The sequence below is a fragment of the Dromiciops gliroides genome, chromosome 1 (assembly GCF_019393635.1).
Source record: "Dromiciops gliroides isolate mDroGli1 chromosome 1, mDroGli1.pri, whole genome shotgun sequence".
Classification (NCBI taxonomy): Eukaryota; Metazoa; Chordata; class Mammalia; order Microbiotheria; family Microbiotheriidae; genus Dromiciops; species Dromiciops gliroides.
The window spans coordinates 429,698,558-429,718,530 of record NC_057861.1 but is presented as its reverse complement, the minus strand read 5'-3'; the positions used below and the strand labels follow the sequence as shown (position 1 = coordinate 429,718,530).

Genomic DNA, 19,973 nt, shown 5'->3' with positions numbered 1-19,973 from the left:
TGTCAAGTGTCTGAGGCCAGATTTGAATTCAGGTCCTCCTGAATCCAAGGCCGGTGCTTTAATCCACTGCACCACCTAGCTGCCCCTGATTTATCATTTCTGTGGTTGTTTTTTTTTGGAGAGACTAAGGGGGAAGTTTGGCAGCTGTGACTCTTACTCTGCCCCTACCTAGTAAGTTTTAAGTGAAAGTTTGGGAATTTGTAAATTTTTCAGGTAACAGTAATTCTGAAGAGCAAAGAGTAGTATGATATTTTACAAATTCTTTTAATAATAAATCTTTGACCTAATTGGCAGTTTGTTGGATTTGCTTTTAGTGGAGACTCTCCTTGAGTTCACTTTTGTAGACCCACCTGACTGTTTATTTGATACTAATGCTTTAAAAAAAGTATTATAAATATAGTTTTAGTTTTTTTAAATGTATTTACTACCAGGAATTTGAGCATTATCCTTTCTTCTTCCTCAGTTTCCTGAAGACCTTTTTTCTTGTGTGTGTTGGCATTCTGATATCTGTAGCTTTGCCAGAATTGTGTCTCTTTTCTTAGAGGCAGCTAGGAAAAGCAAGTAGATAGAACGTTGGACTTGGAGTCAGAAAAACCTGAGTTCAAATACGGTTTCTAACACTAGCTGCGTGAGACTGGGCACATCACTTAACCTCTGCCTACCTCAGTTTCCTCAGTTGTAAAATGGGGATAATAATAGCACCTACCTTCCAGGGTTGTGAGGATCAAATGGTATATTATTTGTAAAGTGCTAAACACAGGGCTTGGCACGAGGTGGGAGTTTAATAAATGCATGTTTCCTTTTTTCCTTTTGTTTAGAGGCAGCAGTAGGCATGTAAATGTTCTTTGCTTGAATTTAAAACTATAATAGTGACAAAAGTAGCTGAAAGTCCTGTTTAATATGTTATACAGCACTATATAAGGCTTCCATTTTGTTCTTTTGTCATCCTTTTTAATTTTGAAAAAGCTTGTGGTGAACCCAGATATGGTCTTTTATCTTTTTTTCTCATAGCCAATATAATCAACCATTCTCCCACTGATGAAATTTAAATATAATGTAGTCTTGACCATGTCTAGATAGATAAAGCATTTAAATTTTTAAAAATACTTTTGTTCCATTTTATGTTACAAACTGTCTCCCAGCCATTCAGTTATTGTTCAAATATTGTTGTTTCTGAATACAAAGTTCTCTTGGTTGTGCTCATTTCACTCTTCATTATTTCATGGAAATCTATGTTTTCCTGAAATCAACCTGTTCCTCATTTCTTCCAGCATAATAAGATTCCACCAAAATGATATGCCACAACTTATTTAACACTCCCCAATTGATAGGCGTACCTTTAATTTCCAGTTCTTTGCCACCACCAAGAGAGCTGTTATAAATATTTTAGAACATAGAGGTTTTTTCCTTTTTTCCTGGTCACCTTGGGAAATAGACCTAATAGTGGTATGGCTGGGTCAGAGGGTATGCAGTTTTATTACTCTCTGGCTATCATTCAGGTCGCTCTCCAAAATGGTCGGGTCAGTTCTCAGTTATACCAACAGTTTATTAGTGTCCAAATTTTTTCACATCCTCTCCAATATTTGTTATTTCCCCCTTCTATCATTTTAGCCAATCTGATAGATGTAAAATGATATCTCAAGGTTGTTTTGCTTTTTTTTAATCAGTAATGATTTAGAACATTTTTTCATATGTAGCTTTGATTTCTTCATTGAAAAAACTGCTTGTTCATAGCCTTTGACCATTTGTCAGTTGGAGAATGACTCATTCTTTAAAATTTGACAAAGGTCTCTATATATTTGGGATATGAAACCTTTATCCAAGAAGCTGTCTATAAATTTTCCCCCAGTTTTCTGCTTTCTTTCTAACCTTGGCTATGTTGGTTTTGTTTTTGCAAAACTTTAAAATTTAATAATGTAATGGAGCTTCTCCATTTTATATCTTACAATGCTCTTAATTTTTTTATTCATAAATTCTCCTATCTCTAAGTCTGAAAGGTTATATGTTCCATGTTCTTCTAATTTTCTTATGATACCTCCTTTTATATCTAGGTCACCTATCCATTTTGATCTTATCTTGGTGAAGGTTTTAAGATATTGGTCTAGGGGGAGCTAGGTGTCACAGTGGATAAAGCACCGGCCCTGGATTCAGGAGTACCTGAGTTCAAATCCAGCCTTAGACACTTGACACTTACTAGCTGTGTGACCCTGGACAAGTCACTTAACCCTCAATGCCCTGCAAAAAAAAAAAAAAAGATATTGGTCTATACCTAGTATCTTCCATACTACTTTTCAATTTTCCCAATAATTTTTTTTTTTAACCAATTAGTGAATTCTTATCCTACAAGCTTAAATTTTTACATTGGTCAAACATGATCTTATAGGGAAGGCTTCTGGCTTTTCCTTTTTACAAATAATGCATGCCAGTAGCTTTAGGTAGCTGTTACTTATAATTTTTTTCCATAAAAGTATTTTATTATTTTCCAGTTACATGTAGAGGTAGTTTTCAACATTCGTTTTTCTAAGATTTCTAATTTCAAACTTTTCTCCCTCCCTTCCCTTCTTCCCTCCTCCCCAAGACAGCAAATAATCTGATATAGGTTATATATGTACAATCACATTAAACATATTTCTGCATTAGTCATGCGGTGAAAGAAGAATCAGAGCAAAAAGGAAAATGCTGTTTTAAGGAAAATCATTTTAAGGAAAAATCCATTTATACCTATGTTTTCAAGTGTTTTTAATGGTAATGAGTGTTGTATTTTGTCAAAAGTCTTTTCTTCATGTACTGAAAATCTTATGATTTTTGTTACTTTTGTTATTGATATAATCAATTATGTTAATAGTTTTGCTTATGTTAAATTGTCCCCACTTGATCACCATGTGTAACATTTGTGATATATTGTTGTCTCCTGTTTAGCATTTTATTTAGACTTTTTGCATCCATATTCATTAATTAAATTGGTCTATAATTTTCTTTCTGTGTTTTTACTCTTCCTGATTTTGATATCAGCACCATATTTGTTTCATTACAGAAGTTTAGTAGGACTCCATTGCCTGTTATTCCAAATAATTTATTTTAATATTGGAATTAGTTGATCTTTAAATGTTTGGTGGAATTCACTTGTATATCCTTCTGTTCCTGATGCTTTTTTCTTAGGCAGCTCATTTGTGGCCTGTTCAGTATCTTTTTCTAAAATAGATTTGTTTAGATATTAAATTTCTTCTTCTTTTAATCTAGGCAGCTTTTGCTTTTGTAAATGTTCTTCCATTTCACTTAAATTGTTAAATTGATTGTCGTGTAATAGGGCAAAATAACTCTTTAATAATTACTTTGATTTCATCTTCATTAGTGATATATTTACCCTTTACATTTTTGATATTAGTGATTTGGTGTTCTCTTTATTTTTGATTATATGAACTAATGGTTTATCTCTTTTATTTCAATAAAGCCAAAGTTAGAAATAAAAATATGGGACTTTCCCTTTTGGTGAATGTATGAAGGCTTTATTACATTTTTATTATTATTTTTCTTTTTTGGTGAGGCAATTGGGGTTAAGTGACTTGCCCAGGGTCACACAACTAGTGAGTGTCAGGTGTCTGAGGCCAGATTTGAACTCAGGTCCTCCTGAATCCAGGGCCGGTGCTTTATCCACTGTACCACCTAGCTGCCCCCCTATTACATTTTTGCAAGAATGGGCATATCCTATAAAGAAAAGTGGCATGCTTTGTTACAACAAACTTCTCTTTTTATCCCTAAACCTAAAGCAAAGGTCCTTTCTCTCTTCACCTCATTGGTTGAGGGCTCACGGTGTACACTCTTCCCGAAATATATGTTTGATATGTTGTCTTATTATTATTATTCTCTTGAATAAAATTATTTCTTGTTTCTGTGACTTGTTCTTTAACTTACTCATTCTTTAAGATTATTTAGACTCCAATTAATTTTTAATCTGTGTTTCCATGGTCCTTTACTAAATATAATTTTTTATTGCATTGTGATCTGAAAAGGATGCTTTTACTATTTCTCCTTTCCTGCATTTAACGATAAAATTTGTATTTATTAATTATATGGTCAGTTTTTGTAAAGGTACCATATATCACTTTCCTTTCTGTTCCCATTCAATTTTTCCCAGATAGTTATATCTACCTTATCTAAGATTCTATTTATATCCTTGACTTTTTTCTTATTTATTTTTTTGTTAGATTTGTCTAGTTCTGAGAGGGGAAGATTGAAGTTCCCCACCATTATAGTATTGCTGTCTGTTTCCCCCTGTAATTCATTTAGCTTTTTCTTTAAAAATTGGATGCAATAGCATTTGGTGCATATAGATCTTTACTTATTTATTTATTTTTTCCCTCTTGTGTGTGTGTGTGTGTGTGTGTGTGTGTGTGTGTGTGTGTGTGTGTGTGTGTGTGCGTGCTCGCGTGAGGCAATTGGGGTTAAGTGACTTGCCCAGAGTCACACAGCTAGTAAGTGTTAAGTGTCTGAGGCCGGATTTGAACTCAGGTCCTCCTGAATCCAGGGCCAGTGCTCTATCTACTGCGCCACCTAGCTGCCCCTTAGATCTTTATTGATAGTACTTACCATACAGTTTCCCTGTTTGTCTCTTTTAATTAAGTCCATTTTAGCTTCATCTTTGTCTGAGATAATGATTGCTACCCCTGCTTTTTTTTTTTTTTTGCATCAGCTAAAGCATTATAAATTCTACTCCAGCCCTTTATTTTTTACTGTATATGTATCTCATTTTAAATGTGTTTCTTGTAAACAACATATTGTCAGATTTTGGGTTTTAATTCATTCTGCTATCCATTTCCATTTTATTGGTGAGTTCATTCCATTCATATTCAAAGTTATAATTACAAGTTGTATATTTCCCTACTTTCTCTTTCTCACTTTTTATTCTTCTCTCCTTTTCTTTTTACCCAATCCCTCCTTAGAAGTCTAATTTATTTCTGACCATTGCCTCACTAATTTGTACCCCTTCTAAAAATCTCTCTCTTACCCTCCTATTTCTTGAACTGTACAGCCTTTTAAGAGTTCCTCCTTTATTTTATTCCCTAGATAAAGCATTTTTAAAGCACTTACTATAAGCCAGGTACTGTTCTAAATGCTGTGGATAAAAATACCAGTAAACAAGAAAAGATCTATTGATCTTTTAACAAAGGTAGAACACTCATTAGATTTTTTTTTAAGTTACTTGGATAGCAGATGATATTTTTAAAGCAATTAATGTGACAGCCTCTCTTGTTTGAGGCCTCTTTGGTAATAAGCTGATATTTGGTAATTGATATTTTGAACCTTTTTGTGTGTCTTATCAGTATACTGCACTGTTTACATCATTGCAATTTTAAGTATTTTAAATGCTTTTAAAATTATATTATGAGACATTGGCCAGTCTTAAGAAATGGTTACAGTTGACAATTATTAGAGACTAGTTTTGTAAACCTGACTCTTAAAAAGGAGTCTCTCTCCTTTTCTTCTTTTAAATCTTAATATCCTGATTTCTTCTCTTAATTAGGTCATTAAATTTTTTATTATCAGACAAATTCTATGCAGAAATAAATGAATTCCTGACTCTGTAGAGATATGAAGCCTCTGATTCAAGTTCTTTATTCAGGGTACTTTTGTAATTACCCTGAGCCAGAACTACCAATGAATGTTATTCTTGTAAAATAGAGTATAGACAAAATGATAGCCCTCTCACTCTCACAAACGTAGAAGGGAAATGAAGAATGTTCCCAATCTTAAGTTAAGGTGCTGATTAACATCTGTGAACATCTACAGAAGGGTCTGGAAGCATTCCCCAGAAAGTCAAGGAGTATGTTGACCACATTTGACCAGGATACTGAAGTAGGAAGAAACACGGGTGGCTGTTGGTCATTTTGGTAATCCTGATAACTTCTGTTTTAGGGGTGCCTTGGCCATTTTTGTGATAGGTTGTCTTTCATCTACATGTGCCCCTTTTTCCTTTCTAGTATGTATACCCCTGTCCCTTCTCTGGGTCTTCCCATATCTGAAATTCTTGGTAGAAATGTTTAACTTTCTAGTTAATTGGTATACATCTGCCTTGGATATCTGAAGGGAAAATTAATTACATATACCTGAGCAAGACTGTGCTCATCCCTGTATTACAGTAGGCCTTCTTCTGCATCTGAGAATGGCTCTGTTGTATTGAATGAAATCCAGAGAGTGACCCTATTACACTGAATGGAATCCAGACAGTCAGATTTACTGAAGTAATAGGAGTAGTGAGAACTTGATATACCATAGTTGTTGGCTCTAGAGGCCCACCACTGACTCCTGTCATCGCCTGAAAATCCTTTCACCTTTGACATCCTACACTGGTTAAGTTGCAGGTGTATCCTGTCCCTCTAGAGATCTGGTTGGAACTGTAATTTAGATTTTTCTTGGTTCATCACTATGAAGAAACTACTTGTCTATTTTCAAGCAATATTATATCAGTAATACCAGGTGTCCTTATAAAATCATTAAATGTATTGAGGACATGATATCTAGGATTTTGATCTCGTTTAAGCAAATTTTGGCTTTTTCTTCTTGGCTCTTTTTATTTATTTTTTTTTTATGGGGCAGTTGGGGTTAAGTGACTTGCCCAGGGTCACACAGCTTGTAAGTGTTAAGTGTCTAAGACTGGATTTGAACTCAGGTACTCCTGAATCCAGGGCCGGTGCTCTATCCACTGCACCATCTAGCTGCTCCTCTTCTTGGCTCTTAATAAGGCTTCATGTTAGTGCTAATGATTTCTCAGTATAGTATGGCTAGATTTTTACTTTAAAAATTTCAGCTACCTCAATACACTATGGATCAGTAATCTTGTTGTCAGTGTGACATTCCTTTTAGTAAGGAATATTTCACCCTTTCTTTAAGCACAATAGTAAATCGCCTTTGTGGGTTATTGTAGCTAAAATAGATCCCTTATCACCATGTGGTTAACCTGGGGATGAGCCTCTGTGAATGGCTAGGCAAATCTTTTTTTTTCTTTCAATCTTAATAGTATTTTATTTTTTTCCTAGTTACATGTAAAGATAGTTTTCAGCATTTGCTTTTTTTTTTTTTTTTTTGCAGGGCAATGGGGGTTAAGTGACTTGCCCAGGGTCACACAGCTAGTAAGTGTCAAGTGTCTGAGGCTGGATTTGAACTCAGGTACTCCTGAATCCAGGGCCGGTGCTTTATCCACTGCGCCACCTAGCTGCCCCAGCATTTGTTTTTTTGTTGTTGTTGTTTTTTTTTTTTTTTAGTGAGGCAATTGGGGTTAAGTGACTTGCCCAGGGTCACACAGCTAGTAAGTGTTAAGTGTCTGAGGCTGGATTTGAACTCAGGTACTCCTGACTCCAGGGCCGGTGCTCTATCCACTGCGCCACCTAGCTGCCCCTGAGCATTTGTTTTTATAAGATTTTGAGTTCTAAAATTTTCTCCCTCCCTCTCTTCCATCCCTTCCCCCTCCAAAAGACAGCAACCAATCTGATCTAGGTTATATATGTATCATGTTAAAAATATTTCTACATTAGTCATGTTGTGAAAGAAGAATAAGAATAAAAGGGAAAAACCTCAAGAAATGATTTTTTTTTTCTTTTAAAGTGAAAATAGAATGGTTCAGTCTGGATTCTGCAGTTCATTTTCTGGATGTGGAGAACATTTTCCATCATGAGTCCTTTGGAATTGTCTTGAATCATTGTACTGCTGAGAAGAGCCAAGTCTATCACAACTGATTATCACACATTGTTTGCTGTTACTGTGTACAATGTTGTCCTGATTCTGCTCACTTCACTCAGCATCAGTCCACTTAAGTCTTTTCAGGTTTTTCTGAAATCTGCCTGCTCATCATTTCTTTTAGCACAGTAGTATTCCATTACATTTATATACCACAACTTGTTCAGCAATTTCCCAATTGATGGGCACATGCTCAGTTTCCAGTTCTTTGCCAGCACAAAAAGAGTTGCTATAAATATTTTTGTACATGTGGGTCCTTTTCCCTTTTTTATGATCTCTTTAGGATACAGACTTAGTATCACTGGGTCAAAGGGTATGCACAGTTTTATAGACCTTTGAGTGTAGTTCCAGATTGCTCTCCGGAATGATTGGATCAGTTCACAACCCCACCAACAATGCATTAGTGTTCCAGTTTTCCCACATCGTCTCCAACATTTATCTTTTTCTCTTTTTGTTCTATTTGGCTAGGCTAATCTTTAGATACTGGCTTTACAGTTTTAATCATTGGGGTATACTCAGAACTATTCTACTGGTGTAGCCTTTGAGATCCTTGGGTCAACTTCATGTCACAGTGAGGATTTTTATCATAACCTTCTGTCCTTCCATTTCTCCATTTGTTTAACTTGTCCTAAACCTGTTCTTTGTCCTCCTAGCCCATCACCCTTGTTCTAGCTTCACTTTCTTCCCTTCATTTTCTTGATCCTTTCAGTTGACTTGTTTGAGTTACATCTATTACCCCACATCTAGCCAAATTTGAGATTTTGGTTTACCTATCCTATACCATCTGCATTTTCTGTCCTTGTATGTGTGCTGGAAAAAATAATGCATTTATGCCAACTGGGTCCACTACAACCCCTAACTTTGTCTAATCTCAGGTGGGCCTTTAACTGTTGCGTGTAAATCCTTTTATTCTCTATCACATTCCCTACTCTCTCCTAGATTTCTCTTCTCAAGTCACCACTTTTTCCCTCTCATCTCTCACAGAGGAGCTCACTCTATATTTTAGTGAGAAAACTGGTTGACTGTTGGGAACTCTCAAACTTCTTCCTTATCTTATGCTGTCCTCATCTCATTTTATTCTCTGAAAATGAGGTAGTCTTGGCCAAGACCACCCCCTGTACTTTTACCTTTGAATTTGCACCAAATATAAGAAAACTCTGCCCAAATGCCTCTTTTAGTTCAACAATTCAACATTTATAAAGCACTTGACTACATGTGAAGCGCTGTGCTGCATGCTGGATGCTGGGAATACAAAAATTGAAACAGTAACTTTCCTAAAGGAACTGATGTTCTATTAGGAGATGAAGATGGGATACAACATATTGGTGTGGAGGTAAATTGAAAAGTAATTTCCGTATCAAGAAGCCACCTAAAACTTGAGCAGGGTATGAAGTGGGAATCAGGGAAGTAAGTCTCTGAGCTGAGCCCTAAAGGAAGCTAGGGATTTAAAGAGGGAGTGCATTCCGGCTATGGAGACAAAACCTGTGAGTAAAGAGGAGGTAGGTTATCAAGTTTAGATGGAGATATCTATATCTATGTCTATGTCTATGTCTATGTCTATGTCTATGTCTGTCTGTCTGTCTATCTATCTATCATCTCCTTAGTGGCAAGAGTGAAGATCTTTCAGCGGAGGAATGAAATTATCAGATTTGTACTTTAGGAAACTTGTTTCTAAGCCTTGTGGAGGCTGAATTGGACAGAGGAGAAAGTGGAAATGGGAGGATTAATTCAGGTACTATTAAATAGTTTAGGTGTGAGGGGATGAGGGCCTGAATTAGCATAATGACCCTGTGAGGAGAGAAGTAGGGGGTAGATGATGAGAGATATTATGAAGCTAAAATCAGCATGTCTTTGAAACTGATTGGATCTATGTGTGTGATGGGGAGAGGAGAGGGAAAAGGAAGATTCTTTAGCAAACTTGTATAACTGGAAGAATGAAGTTCCTCTTTATAAATAGGGAATTTTGGATGAAAGATAGATTTATGGGGAAAGAGAATCAATTCCGTTTTTGACATGCTGAGACTGATGAGACATACAAATGGACTTGTCTGACAAGATTTGGTGTAGTGTAGGACTGGAATTAGGAAAATTTGGGCGCTATATATATATTTCAGGACTCATTGATATAGAGATTGATTGAACAAAAGGGAACTGCTAAAGATTATCGAGACTAGAAGAGGATACAGTGGCTCTGGGCAATGGCCACCCTCCCTTATCTCTATCTGGAAATAGCTCTGGTCAATAAGACATCAAGGTATAAAGATTGCAGGATCTCCAGCCACCAAATCTGAGAGGCAAAGAGCCCATATGGACAGGGCTTTTTATCGGCCCTGGGCCAGGATGCTATCTCAGAGAAGCTGGGACCAATTGGGTTTCTTAAGTGGAGGAAGCTTTACCAGCAAAGTCACTAGGGAAGCTGGGTCTGAAGGAAGTTGGGGACCAGGAGGTGTTTATATGTGTGGAGAAAGCTGTGTCATGGTAAGGGGAGCTGTGCCAAGCTGCTATCCTACCACATCATCATTGGTATCTTAATCTTAGAAATCCTAGTACCAATCACTTTAGGTGGGTAGTGGCCATCATATGAACAAGACCAGAGTTAATGCCTTAAGGTACTTATTACCTTTATTCCATTTCTTTAAGAAAATACTTTCTATTCAAGGAACTTTTCCATTTTTGGAAAGGGTTTTTTTAAGAGAAAAATATTATTTCTTAATATTTTGAAGGAAACTAAAAACAAGTCACAGCACTGTTACCTATGAGTTCTGTGACATTGGACAAGTGCTTTCCCCTTTCTGTTGACTTAGTTTTCTCATCTACTGATTGTGACTGATGGCTTAGGACTTGCCCCCAAGAACTCTGGGCTCATTAGGATGAGGTTTGTTCCTGAGACATTTGCCTTTGGTCCCCCAAGGAGGTAATTTTATCTCTTTATCTTGCTCTCATCCCAGAGTAAAACTGGGAAAATCTAAATAAAACTTAGGAATGGCACATGCCTAGGCCAGTCAGTTAACAATCAACAAGCATTTATTAAGTGCTTAATATATGCTAGGCCCTGTCCTAAATGCTGGGAATACTAGCAGAATCATAAAGAAATGCAATCTCTGCCTTCAGCTAGTTTACATTTTAATTACACAAAAGGGAGCTGAAAAGAGGGGGGGGGGGAGATACTTCTGTCTGAGCTTAGTGGAGGAAGTACTCTGGAGAGGCGTTAACCTTCCAGTCTGGAGAAGAATGGATGAAGACTTGCTTGACCTGGGCCTCCTTCTTAAATTGGAGGAACCAGGCAGTCAGAAGTTAAGCCCTTGGGGGCTGAGAATACTTCCAGTTTAGAATCAGCTTCTGAGGTGAAGAGGTTTCAGTGGCATAGTAGAGAACACTTAACACCCTAAGAATATGAGTCAGCAGTACAGCTTGTAAAGGGAAAATTTCCCCAGATGTGGGTATCCCATTCCCGATATTTTACAAGTGCTCAGTGTACAATATGGATCTCATATATGGAACAGCATTTATTTCCTACACCACAGAAAAAATGTGTAAGACTCAAAGGAGTTACCAGAGCCCATGAACAAATACAGAAACACAGAGTGCTCAAAATAGCCCCTTATACTCTTTCAGTGGGTGTACCTCCTGTCAAGAGAGTGCCTGACAAACACCCCTCTTTCACTTTCTGCTTATATTATCTGAGCAATTCATAGAAATAACATGGGGCCTTGGCAAAGAGGAGAGATTCATTCCTGGCATTCTGAATTGAAATTCTGGACACATTTTTGTGAAGTTCTTATCTTCTTTCTGTTCCTCACACTTAACACCAAAATATTTCCCACCTATCTTGATTATTACATGCCTAGAATGCACTTTCTCACCTCCATGTCTTAGCATTGTGAGCCTTCTTTTTGTAGTTCTGCTCAAGTCCCACATGAGGCCTTTCCTAATTCCTCCAACACTAGTGGTGTTGTCAGAATTCTGCTCCCTTGCCTGGCACATAGTAGGGGCTTAAGAAATGATAGAGTAGGGGCAGCTAGGTGGCTCATTGGATAGAGGGCTGGCCCCTGGATTCAGGAGGACCTGAGTTCAAATCCAGCCTCAGACACTTGAGGACCTGAGTTCAAATCCAGCCTCAGACACTTGACACTTACTATCTGTGTGACCCTAGGCAAGTCACTTAACCCCAATTGCCTCACCAAAAAACAACAAAAAAAGAAATGAGAGTCATTTTTATATATGATGATTAAGTTCTCTAATACCATTTAACGTTGTGGGTTAAATAGGTTTTTGTTTGATGGGCTGGCCTGGAAACCTAACCCAAATCTAATTTGTGGGGTATTTTCTATCTGTTATAAATGATTCTTAACAATGGTCTACATGTTCTTGAGTTTTCTCATCTCTCTAGCCTTAGTTTATAAACTGGGGCTTTGTGCCAGGGCCAGAGGCTCATTCCCCCTCCTGTGTTTTTGAACGGTTGACCTTGCTTGGTCTTAGCACGGGTCCCCTAGGTTCCTGTGTGACATCTTCCTGCAGTGGTTAGGCCCCCTTGAGGTTTAGAATGCTGGATCTTTAAGACCCTCTATGGTTTCTCATAAAAGAGTGCCAGGAATGCAGCCCCAGTGCCTGAGGTGTCCTGGTCTGAGCTTTAAAGTACAAGCTTTGGGTTTTCTGCTAATACTGGTGCTATCTCTGGGAAGCATTTTGCCTTTAATGCCTCTGGATGCAGATCCTCTCAAGGCACCAAGTATTTCTCTCACTCGGCTGTCTTTGAGAGGCTTCTGGCTTGTGTCCCTGCACTGACAAAGGCTATTCCAGCAGAGGGCCTCCTTTTGTATGACCCTTGGGGTTACTGACTTTTTGTACAGCCTTTGAGTGGTCGCTTCCTGTAATCTCTCATTTGATTCTTAGATCATTATTCTGGCTGGTTCTGTTTTTAAGTTTTTGATAAAGTAGACTTATGGGAGTTGCTAAAGTGGGCTTATGGGCTAGCTACATCTGTTCAGATGGCCATCTTGACCAGAAGTCACCTTTCTCAATGGTCAATCTTAACTAGATGAAGCCTTTTCTTGTTTGTTTTTTCCCCCAGTAGTTTAACCTGAATTAAATGGTCCCTATAAACTATTCATATCTTTTTGCATCTTGATTCCGTTATCCTCCTTGCTAGCTTTACTTTTCAGCATTGTGTTTTCTGCAGACTTGATAAGTATGCCATTTAAGACTTTATTTTAAATCACCAATAAAATGTAAATAGCATAGAGCCAGTAAAAATAGAGACCCTTCTCTATTTTAACATCTGGTTTTGAATTCACTTTGTGGTACTGGTTCACTTACATTTCTCCATCTTTTCCACAATGAGAAGTTGTCAAGTACTTGACTTTTGCTTGTTTTTTTTTTTTTTTTTGCCTCCCTATCATTCAAGAAGCATTTAAGTGTCTACTGTGTTCCAAGCATTAAGTGAGGTACTGAGTTACAGTGACAAAACCAAAACTGTCTACCCTTCAAGAAATTATCTTTTTTGGGAGTGGGCAGTGAAGAACATTTCTTTTTTTTTTCTTTTGTGGGGCAGTGAGAGTTAAGTGACTTGCCCAGGGTCACACAGCCAGTAAGTGTCCAGTGTCTGAGGCTGGATTTGAACTCAGGTCCTCCTGAATCCAGGGCCAGTGCTTTATCCACTGCACCACCTAGCTGGCCCCGGTGAAGAACATTTCTATAGGTGATCAGGATGGATCACATGTAGGATCTAGTATTTAAAGTAAACCTTCAAGTGCTCACTTCAAGGAATCTAGGGAGTCTGTGAGGCTCAGGCAGGAAGGGAATATATTTCAGATTTGGGGAGCAGCCTGTGCAAAGATATGGAGGTGAGATTTGACATATTGTGTATGTAGAGCAACAGATAGATAAATTTAGTTGGAAGATAAGATGATTTTTCACTTTGTTGGTAGACTATACTATAGTATGAGTGAGTTTTATTCAATGTTTTGGTTGGAGTATTTGTATTTTGTCTTAAACATTTTAATCTCTAATTTTGAAATAAAAGATATGTTTTCTAGTTAAGGAAGTTTTGCTTCTATGAAAAGATAATATTTACATATGTAATACTCATGGGGGAAGATACTTTTGTGGTCATGAGAATCTCTGAAAATTATAGGAAATTATTCAAATGTGTACCCATGTAAATGATGGAATGAGGTGTTTGTTTTGTTTACTCTTTATAATTAATATGATTTAGTTTTTTTTAGAATGACACAAGAAGGGAGAGCCATGAGGCCTCGAATTGCACTTAATAAATGCTTGCTGTCAGTGGTTTTTAGGCCATGTGTTTCTGGGAAAGGTGAGCCTAGGCAATGGTGCTCTAACTGTTGGCATTATATATTTCTGAGATTATCAAGAGCCTATGTTCCTTAATGGCTGGGTTTTACAAGGCCCTGGACCCTAATCTGCCCTACCATAGTTTTTATGTTTCTTACAGGGGTACTCTTAAAGGGTATACTGGTTGGAGGGAAGGGATGGTCAACTGACTATCTAAGTAGCCCTAGGTGGCTATCTTGAAGCAGTGAGACAGATGATCAATAGTCTTGAATAAGTGGTGATAGAAGTATTTTTAAAATTTTTTTATTTTCAGTTCTAAATTCTCTCCTTTCCCTAACCACTCCCAACCCATTGAGAAAACAAGAAATACAAAATCCAATACAATTATGAAGTCACACAAAACATATTTCCACATTAGCCATATTCTGGGGGAAAAATAAGAAAAATTAGGGGAAAATATACTTTATTCTGCAGCCTGAGTCCATCAGTTCTCTTTCTGGAGGTGAATACCATTTTTCATCATGAGTTCTTTGGAATTGGAGTGGATCATTGTGTTGATCAATTACGAAATGTCTTTCACAGTTGATTATCTTTAAAAAAAATTTTGGGGGGGCAGCTAGGTGGCGCAGTGGATAAGGCACCAGCCTTGGATTCAGGAGGACCTGAGTTCAAACCCAGCCTCAGACACTTACTAGCTGTGTGACCCTGGGCAAGTCACTTAACCCCCATTGCCCTGAAAAAAAAAATTTTTTTTTAAATTTTGGATTTTGTAGGGTGATGAGAGTTAAGTGACTTGCCCAGGGTCACACAGCTAGTAAGTGTCAACTGTCTGAGGTCGGATTTGAGCTCAGGTCCTCCTGAATCCAGGGCCAGTGCTTTATCCACTGCGCCACCTAGCTGTCCCTTCCTATGTTTTTCTAAAGCCCTCCTCTTCATCATGTCTTAACAGTACAATAGTATTCTTTCACATTTATATACCATAACTTGTGTGGCTATTCCCCAGTTGATAGACATCCCCTCAGTTTCCAGTTTTTTGTTTTTTGGTTGTTTTTTTTTTTTTTTTTGCCACCACAAAAAGAGCAGCTATAGCTTTTGTGCTTATAGGTCCTTTTCCTTTTTCTTTGATCTCTTTGGGGTACAGACTTAGTAGTGGTGGTATCACTAGATTACAGGGTATGCACAGTTTTATAGCTTTTTGGGTGTAGTTTCAAATTGTTCCCCAGGATTCTTGAAACAATTCACAACTCCAACAGTGTGCATTAGTGTACCTATTTTCACACATTCCCTCCAGCATTTGTTGTTTGCCTTTTGGTCATCTTAGACAGTTGGAGGGGTGTGAGCTAGTGCCTCAGCTTTTCTCTCTCTCTTTTTTTTTTTTTTTTTTTTGGTGTGGCAGTTGGGGTTAAGTGACTTGCCCAGGGTCACACAGCTAGTAAGTGTTAAGTGTCTGAGACCGGATTTGAACTCAGGTCCTCCTGAATCCAGGGCCAGTGCTCTATCCACTGTGCCACCTAGCTGCCCCTTCAGCTTTTCTCTATTAGCATTTTAGAGATTTTTTTTTTCCATATGACTACTGATAACTTTGATTTCTTCTTCTGAAAACTGCCTTTTAATAACCTTTGACTATTAATAATTGGAGAAATGCTCTTATTATATACATTTAGCTTAGTTCCTCATATATTTGAGAAATGAGATCTTTATCCCCCTCTCCCCTCCCAGTTTGACAGGTCTTCTGTTTTATTTATTTATTTATTTATTTTTTAGTGAGGCAATGGGGGTTAAGTGACCTGCCCAGGGTCACACAGCTAGTAAGTGTCAAGTGTCTGAGGCCGGATTTGAACTCAGGAACTCCTGACTCCAGGGCCAGTGCTCTATCCCTGTTTTATTTTCTTCAGTTTTTTGAGTCTCAAGAGCTGCATTGCAGCATTGATTGCACTCTTCCCTTTTTAAACCTTTTGTTCATTGTAGGAACAACAGATAGAGAAGACACACTGAGTGACAATTCTGAAACAAAATTATTTGAAGAAAAACTAAAACAAAAAAACTAAGCATGACTGTAGGGACAAATTTTTAATTGGGGAGTGTTCGCTAGGGGGCTTGCTGTAATATTGGGGCAAGGAAGGAGACCAGCAGCCTCCCTCAAAACAGAGCAGGATTTATTTAATAAGAATGAACTTAAAAAAAACCAAAAACACAAACAGGATCAATAGGATCAAGGGAAAGGAAATAAAATGGGGAAAAGGGAAATTACACAACCTGAACAACACCACCGCCCAGGAATCAGCTGAGAACACACAGCAGCGTCCTGTCACCTTCCAGCTTCAAGTTAGAATGGCGGAAAACCTCCTTTCTTCCCAGCAGACTCCAGGCTGACCACATACAGCCCCCAGCCAATTGGCTGGCTGCTCTGAAAGTCACATGACTGCCCTCACTAGGCTTCCAGTCATTATAATTTTGCCCATGTAGGCATCTGGGAGTGGTGATGACATGAGGTGCCAGTGCCATGGCCATGGCAACAGCTACAACTAGTGGGTGGAGCACCATGCAGTTTGCAGAGTCCCAGGCCGGTACCTTCCCCGAGGTTTTTTTAAAAATTCTGGCCAAAGGATGGGGTCATGAAAACCTCAAATAATAATTCTTTACAATGAACTAATAATTATATTCTTGCAAACATGCCATGGAAAGTGTTTTGAAAGCAGAAAAGAAACTTTGTTTTCAAAGATTTATAGTAGCATTATTTGTATTTGCAAAATCCCCACAGAAATAGCTTAAATGGCCTTAATGGGTAATTGGTTAAATAAATTGTGGTACATTAATTTAATTGAATATTATAAAACAATTAATATTTATATCCAGTATGTACATGAGCTTGGAGAGACTTTGCAAAATAATGCTAAACAAAAACAACAAAAAAGAACAAAAAAAATAGAACAGAGTATAGACTTAAGGGAATATGAGCGACTTGAATGGACAAAATCTTGATGAAGATTTTGAGGGAGTAGATAAAAAACTAGTGACATTTTATTTATTAAATTAAATTTAAATGTAAATAGTTACTAAGCATGTTTAATTCGCTGTACTTATTATATTCAGTGTTGTTTATAATAAATAATTGCTTTTTAAAAAGTGGGCACAGCCAAAACTGCAAGTGCAGTCTCTACATTAAAGAACAGAATATGGCCAGATAACAGATGTCTCTTTCTGCTTTTTACAGAGTATCTTCTGGTTTTTGAAGAAGATATGTAATTGCTCTTAATTATTTCTTGTACCGCTAGCTAAGTTGCTGATGCAGGAAAGAATCAAATGTTTGTGTAGCCAAGGAAGAGCAGATAAATAAGATGGAAAAAAAGAAACCATCTTATATATTCCTAATGTAGGGACTGTCTAGTGGAATGCCAGTAGTATTTGTGCTCTGCAGTTTGGAAAAGATAGCATTAATATAGGATAGGGGTATGGCTGGTTGATCTGGTTAGGCTATCTGGTCTGGAGGCATGCTTGTGCTCTCTTGAGGAAGTGGAGAGCCTTGAAAGGTTCCATTCTGGATTTGTTTTGGTAGCATTCTCTATGCCTAATCAGGAGTTTGACCACAACTGAAGCCATGAATGGTTCAGTCAGTCAGTATGCAAGCATTATTAAGCACCTGTTTTGTGCCAGGCACTGTACCAGGTGCTGGGGATCTCAATACAACAAATGAAATGGGCCTTGTCCTCAGACATCTTCCATTTTGTTAGATTTACATGTATAAATAAAATGAATACAAGGTGGCTTGGGGGGAAAAGTCACCAACAGCTAGGGAGTATAAATTCTTTTGGAATATTACATTCCGGCCAGAAATACCACATTGCCACATAGTACTAGCCCCTTGGTCATTGATAGCAAGAAGAAGGCTTCCCAAAATGTCATGTGTTGGATATAAACCTGGAGAGAAATGTTGCACATGCCCAAAGACTAGACCCTCATTGCTAATTCTTCAGTAATGCCATTTTAACTTTTAAATTTATACCTTTTGTTTTTATGTCACTTTGATTTCTGAATATATATCTCTTATTCAGTTAACCATCTCTTGTGAGAGTTTGGACAAACTCCTAAGTTTAAAGTCTTCTATAGTTTTCCACTCTCAGAATATTGTGTTTTAGTCCAGTTTGTGTAATTTTCTCTCATTCTCTCTTCAAGCTTGGTGTCTTAAAAATTATTTTTCTCAATCCTTTAGATAACCTGAGTAATTTCAAATGTTATCTTTTTGATTTTTCTTCCACATCTCTTTTTAATCCTACATTGTTTTAGTGAATTTTATTTTATATTTTAGTTTTCTTAAATTCTTGGTTCTTCTTTGGTTCTGTTCTTAATAGTCATTGCTTTTTGCTGAACTGTGCTTTATGTTGCTTCCATCATTGTAAGTGTTTTTTATGTTTTGCATTTTCCTAAGTTAATATCTCATTCTTTGCTTTTTACTCTTTTCTTTTTATTCCTTTAATATGCTTATTGTTAACAATTGTTTTGCTTCTTGGCATTTGTCCTAGTTTTTTGTTCAGTTTCAACTTACATTTCTGTGGCAGTTTTGTTTTATATTTTAATATTTAAATGAACCTATGATCTTACCCAGGTAGGTATTTCTGTCAGTCAGTAAGTATTTATCAAGTGCTTAATAAGTGCCAGGTGCTGATTGCCACCCATGGATGCCTCCATATCCTATCTGGTTTGTATCTGCATCCTTCCATAAATCCTTGTTAGCATATGTGTATCATATATACATATTACAGGTTATACATATGCATAAATAATACATTGGAGGCAGCTAAGTGACTCAGTTGATAGAGTGCTAAGTCAGTGTCAGGAAGACCTGAGTTTAAATCTGGCCTCACATACTTACTATAGCAGTGTGACTCTGGGCAAAGTCATTTAACTTCTGTTTGCCTTACACTGGAGAAGGAAATGGCAAATCATTCTACCAACTTTGCCAAGAGAACCCATGAGTCCACAGGGTCACATGACTGAGTGACTAAACAACAACATAATGCATATATATGTTACACATATACATTCATTATGCAGGTCATTTTCCTCTAACTCTTGTCATGGGGTACTAATGCAAAATGGTTCTTCCTTGCTTTTGCCTCATTTATTCCCTGCCCACCTCCATTTCCTGTCATATGTTCTTGTATTAAGTATATCCTTATTTTATCAGAGTTTTTTTTAGACTTGATCATTATCTATTGGATACATTTTATTTTGAACTTAGACATCAAATAAAATGGTCATTTCTCTATGCAGAGTACAACAGAAAAAAGCATCATGAGCTATTAGTTTCTGAGCAGTGGGGCAGAGCAATCATCCTTGTATACCAAAAAGATCAGGTGGCTGGCTATGTGTAGAATCAATTAAAGGGGGAAGAATGGAGGTAGAAGATGAGAGACTTTGGAAACAGTCCATTATGAGAGAGAAGTAATGAGGACCTGAATTAGGGTAGTGATAGTGGAAATGGGTAAGAAGTGTATTCAAGAGATAATGTAGAAGTAGAAGCAACAATATTTGGGAGTGGACATATGTGGCAAAAAATAGGAAGTAGTCAAAGAAGTTTTGATTCAACCATTAGTGAACATATAAACTAAACATACCTTTTGACCCGGTGATGTCAAAGTAAGGCATATATGCCAATACTGTAAGAGATAAACAGAGGAAAAGTTCCTACAGATAACGAAAAAATTTATAGCAGAGACTGAATAGGACTAGAAGGAAAGTAGTTATTTATTGATTGGGGTTTTGTTGAACAAATTATGATATGTGAAGAAACGAGAAAAAATTGGGAAGATTTGTTTGCACTAATTTAGAAGCAAGAGAACAATTTACACAATAAATACTTCAGAATTCTGATGATACAATGTTGTCTTGAGTTCAGTGACCGATGATATGAAACAAGCTTTCTGCCCCTTTGCAGAGGCTGCAGACTA

General features: G+C 37.3%; 1 protein-coding gene across 1 annotated transcript in view; it reads left to right on the top strand.

Moving 5' to 3' along the window:
- The window catches only part of SCAMP1 (secretory carrier membrane protein 1), a 90,462-nt gene that overhangs the window by 20,591 nt on the left and 49,898 nt on the right, over window positions 1–19,973 (top strand). The gene's annotated exons all lie outside the window — the stretch shown is intronic.